This window comes from Anopheles coustani, chromosome 3, assembly GCF_943734705.1.
Source record: "Anopheles coustani chromosome 3, idAnoCousDA_361_x.2, whole genome shotgun sequence".
NCBI classification, from domain to species: Eukaryota; Metazoa; Arthropoda; class Insecta; order Diptera; family Culicidae; genus Anopheles; species Anopheles coustani.
In genome coordinates this window covers 908,148-914,147 of record NC_071288.1, presented here as the reverse complement: position 1 = coordinate 914,147, position 6,000 = coordinate 908,148, and positions in this window count along the sequence as shown.

The window sequence follows — 6,000 nt, the reverse complement described above, 5'->3', positions numbered from 1 at the left end:
CCACACTTTTCAGCCGTTCACCTATTGCCTAGCTCACGACTGCTGCTCCTACGAATCACGCGCCATGCAGCTTCTTAGAAATATGTATCACGAGAAAACCGGCGAAAAAACCTTTGCCCCCCATCTATGGCGTTCTCAAGGGTATAGCCGCTGCTGCCCAAATGTAGTTCTCGACGATTTTCGTGAGATTTTCCACACGCCAACCCGAAACGTGACGCGATGGTCAGCGCGAATTCGTGGCTGCAATGGTTCAGCCGAAATAATACGCTTCGGGGATGCGCTCACTTGCGACAAATCCCCTAGAAGGTGTCGCTTTCGGTTGAAGGAGATCTACGGGTTTTGACACCTTTAATTGCGGTACCCCAGAAGCGCACATTGAAGAAACAAAGATCTACCACCCGATGGCACTTCGGGCGGAATGGTGAAACCACCTGCCATTTACTTGCCCGTTGACATCGTCAGGTCGCGAATGTCCAACAGTGCAGCGCTCTCAGACCATCCAAATGCATCCACTTACGCCACGCGAAACGGTGGAATTTTGCACCCAAAATTAGCCGAAAACGCTTCTCAATAATACGCCGTAATTCCTCAATTAATTCCGCCGTCCCTAACCACCCGCTTCAACGAATGACCAAACGATCGTTATGAAAATTAAATGCGGGTCACGCCAACTGCGGAATAAATTATTCTCATATAGTGCCATAGAAAAAAAAAATCACCCCAACGTGTTACTTCTCACCACAAAGAAATAACTACATTTACGGATGGTTCCTAAACGTCGTCGTCGTTTCCCTTCCAAAACCGCATCCTCCGAAGCGCTCCGAAGATCGACCACGGATGGATGGCGATTATTTCCACACATATTACTTTACCTTTTTACTGAATTTTTTGTGAAAGGAAGAACCTTGGTGATGGTCTGGGCCCATCCATATGCACTTGCCCTGTGTGCGCTCCTCTACAAACATGCTCCACCGCATGGTCATTTCTCGATCTTCTCCAGTTTACCGACTAACACCTCAGTGCAACCGCAAAACCCGCTCGCTTCAATAATTCACCCTCCCCCAGGGCGGCAAGGGAGGAAGGCAAGAAGAAAAAAGGGACCTCCAGATGCTGCCATCGTTTCCGCATTCCCCGTGCCGGTGCCTCGGACGGTGGCCAGTTTTTCTTCTGCACGACGTCTGTCTGCGCAATAATACGGCTGATGCCTTCGACACTAATCATATTTACCATATCGAGCTGTTTTCTCGACCGCTCACCTGTACCCGAAAGTGAACGGGTTCCTTCGGGAGGACGGTGCCGTAACCGCGTGTTACGGTGCTTTTGTAATTCGAGCTTACAGCAGCTCGAGCTTCCCAATCTCGTGTGCCCCGGTGAAGAAACATATCGATCCCACATGGTGTTGTCCCTTGGATCTCTTCGATCGCCTTCGCTCCCGCTCGCGATGGCCAATTGTAAGCATGAGGAAGGTAAAACGATTCGCTTACCTCGGTGTAAGATGTCAATGCAAAGACATGCCGACCACCTCACCATATTCCCTTCGTCCGGTCGTTTTTCTTTGACTTTTGTTAGGGTAATTCAAAAGGAGATCGACGAGAAAACCGGGTGCCCCTGTTAAGGGACGTTCGACAACAATCGGTGGGCAAGTGTCATTGATAATGCATCGATGATTGGAATGAATTGAAATTCACGCTTTGTCCAATCATGAAATGCAACTAACTGTGTCGAGAGGCGGTCTCGGTTCGTTCACAAACGATCTTTCTCCGATGATAGTACGGTTTTGCTTTCAACCGTCTTAAGCTGGTCGCGTGCCGATTTCATTGTTACATTGTGCCGGGCATGGTGCATCGGCTGTTTACTTTTTCTATCGTTACATAATTTTAATCGATTAGTTAAGTAGGATTGTTATGTCAGTGTAAAGAAATTTTTAACGCACGTTTTCAATATTCTGTGCAGTTGAAATAGAATTTATATACCGCAAACTCTTTCACGCCAAAAATTTGCAACGTATTAAAACAAAACCATAACAACAGTTCAAACTATTTCCACGTATGATTTACTGACCACTTTACCCTGAATTGCCATCTGATACTCGATCGCGATTGAAAATTTGCAGTCAAAGCACCATCTCCTCCGAGCGATTGTAAATATGGCCGGCATTTGGCATGATTACGAAAGCTTTCTCCGCCAGGCACGTACTTTATGTTAGCGAAGATTGCTCTGTAAATAAGCACCACCAGTCCGTACCATTCCCTCCAGTGGTCACCGACTGGCGGAAGTAATATGTTTACGAATTCGGTTTCGATTTCGGAAGCTCCCGGGCGAAACACTCCACTTAATATAAACCTTGTGCCCCTGAAGATGATGAGCGCACCGGGAAAGGAGGGGTATTAATTTCACCGATATTGTTTGAAAAGAAATGCAACAATATGGCATCGGTTAGTTCCGCTTGAAGGTACTGCCAGTTTTCGAATGCCTTCCGACCCTCGTTGGGTCTTCGTCGCACGCGGTTTTATTGTTCGTCATAATCGCCGTATTTTTTCTTGCCAAGTGCGATAACGCAATACAAAAGTGTGTAACCTACAATTACATTACGAAAGTTTGGATGGTTTTCCACATTTCGTTAAAGTAATTTATTTGCGATGAATTTCATTATTTTTCGCGATCGCACAACTTTATCAGAAAATAAAATTCATCCTCGCAAAACAAAACATCGAAATTACACCACTCCAAAATAAGATGCGCCCGCAAAATGTAGCACCGCTTGGTAGATCGCAAGGTCTTTCGTTTCTGTGGTGAGCCATATCGGCCCCCGATGAAGGTGGCCTGCAGCACGTGAGAACTGCACCGTGTCTTCGCGAGGTGGGAAAAATTAACTGCACCGACGCCCCCCATGCAGTCGAAGGTAGGAAACCCCGGATGTTGAAAGAGCCGCCACCCAAAGTCTCCCAAAAGAAACGGAACTAATTTATGCGGGAACAATCGTGCCTGCCTGCCCCTTAGGGGTCACACAAAACGATCGCGTTTTAAAGAGGGCGCACAATTAGTTGCACCTTGCTCAACCGCATACCTGACCCGATGTTAGGAACGGTGTTTTCTAACAAAACGATGCTGCTGGAGATAATGAAATGATTACGTTAAACATAGATTATCTGCAGCTCGCCGGTCTTAAACATGTTACGTTAAACAAAGACGACAACTAGTCCCTTGTCGACACCACGTGGAGAATGCACTTTTAATGAAACTTATTCAAAATAGTATGCCATATCTTAAAACACTATCTGACAGAACAGAACATCATTTTCAGACAAATTGTACACAACAAATAATAAAATTATTGCAATATACTCGTACAAAAACATCTCTAACTTCTTCATGGTATTATTTTGGAGCTATGAAGTAGTAAAATTATCCAATCATTACTTCTTAGTCGTAAAAGGTGAATTGTGCAACAATCTTATAAAATGTCAATTACTATCATCGTCATTACTTTTACTCTTGACGACGATTGATTTTTTTTTTTTTTTGTTTCCTTTCTCTGCTGAAGTTTTCTTTCCCACGACTAACTGGTTATCTTTGTTGTCAATCAAGTGCATAATAATTTCAACGAAAGCAAACGATTGTCCGTTTGTTTGACCGAAACAAACAACACTTTCGGAATTTCTATCAACGATGGTACTTCACAAGGGTTCAATGTTTCTATTGTGTTTTTCCTTTCACTGATAGTAATAAAATAATTCATGAAATTGCACTTCTTTTTAAAGAAGGAAATCATCAATCTCTTATAACTCTGATTGATTTAGAACGCAAGAATTCAATCTGGCGTTATAACAGATCCTTTTAGTTTGTGTTTGTCGTTCGATGACCCGTAGTCACACATACAAAAACCACTTATCCTTCACTCCAGGCTCCTGTTGTGTAATTATGCTCGAGTGCCTCCGCTTTCAACCGGCGCAGTAGCAATTGGGTAAGTGCCGAAAATGCATAAGTAGTACCTTTTGCCCCCAGAAAGCGGCTCCTTTATCGATACTCTTCAATTTGGCTCGCAGCTCATCAGCTTCCAAGCAGCCAGTTTGAACTGACTTCGAGAAAACTGGTCGGCCAACCGAACTCAAGATGCTCGTGGCTGCACTGGCACAAAACAACACAAACACACGCCGTGCAGACATTGAGCAGGAAGGTCAGCTAATTTTCAATTTCAGCTCGTCGCTCTTGGCGTGCGTACGATTAGTATGACGAAACTCCTGCCGATTCAAAACACCAAGCGGGCTGCAGGACGAAGATGGAGGCGCACGAAGGGAAGTGCCGGTTGAAGTCTAACGAGTTTCATGAAACCGAAGAAACCTGTCATTCGAAGATGAGAGCAGCCTATGGCTCAGAGAGAATGACCAGGTGCTTGTGAAGCCCATCGCTCGCCACATTATGGAACTTTGAACGGGTACTATTCCAGATGTACACAGTCAAAGTTTATCTTGTATCTTAATTGACTAAACCCGAATGAAGCGTAGGACAGCTACCGAAAATGGGGAACACTCTGTGTGCTTTAGTTACATGACACAGGTTTGGACAATTTTCTATAAATCCGTCAAGATACACCTCAAGTCTACAGGATGCATACGGATAATGCAATTACCATATCAACCACCAGAGATTTACTTATGTATCTCTGTACATGCAACATTGCAAATATCCCCCTCCGAAACTCCAAGTCCACAAACACCATTGATTCCTATTGTCAAACACACAAAAATGGGCTCTATTTATCAATCACCAGTCGTGGTTGGCTCAACAATATTTACAGAAGCCAAACAACGAACCATTCCGTAGCAATCAACCGACAGACCGGGACTGGGAAAGCTTTCATTTCAATCAAAGCAATCCGCCTCAAATAGTACCTTGTGTTGCTTTGATGAGCTGAAAGTACGGCCCCACTCGTCTTTGAGCTTCCTGCGTTACCGCATGGTTTGTACATATGCAGATTTGTTTTATTTTTATAAATTTAAATGTGCCATTTCACCAACTTGAGATGTGAGCATCCTACCGTGAGTGTGATTTTTATCGAGAATGTCACGTTCCCCATCAACATGAAACAAAAGGCTACGAGTGTGATGATCGCTCCAAGATTGTACAGCTGTCCAAACAGTCACATTGTCAGTTACAAAGAAAATAGAAGATAAGAGCTAATTGATGGGCGACCTTGCAGGATGCTTTGCTGGTCGAGCAGATTCCTTTTTTTATATGCCCGGAGAATGCCCGATCCCCGAACGAAGTTCAGTGCCAAGTGTCGAATCCTCACACATGGCAACAACATGAACATGATCGTACGACCTTCAAAAAATGGCCGTTCGGTGAAGAGTCACCACGCACTCGGCGATACTTGAAAGCATTTAGGAACAACCGTCTCTGCAGAGACATCATCTTCATAATCAAAATTATAGAGAGGTACCGAAAGGGTGGCTGGGGGGACTCGAGATACACTTACTCTGAATACCATGAGGAGGCAGGGGGCCCATTCACCCGCATGCACACAAACACACAGCCCGAAATCGAAGGCACATTTTCTCGCTGATTTTGCGCCATTTATCTTCCGCCATCATCATCATCATCGTCATGAGCAGCATCTTTGTCGACGGATCCTCAGTGAAGGTTTTGATGGCGCTACCGAGAGAAGGCGATGGCGCAATGTTTTCCGCGACCTCCGACATTGCACACACAAACACGCACGTGAGATCGCGATCGCGAAACGTGTTGTGCATTGGTGAAGCGCGTGGGTTGCGCGCGAGCTTTTGCCTTCACTTGTCACATTCCATTCCGATTCCGATCTTGCGTACATGCGCGCATCAGCACTGTTTTAGTTGTGGGCCAAGTAGTGAAAGATAAATGTTCCTTGATCCCATTTTTTCCCCAAACGTAAGAAGCACAGGAACTGATAAATGATCAACCACGTGGTTACACCTTTTTTGGCGCCAAAACCAACGCTGCTGAAGTTTCGTTTATAACTTC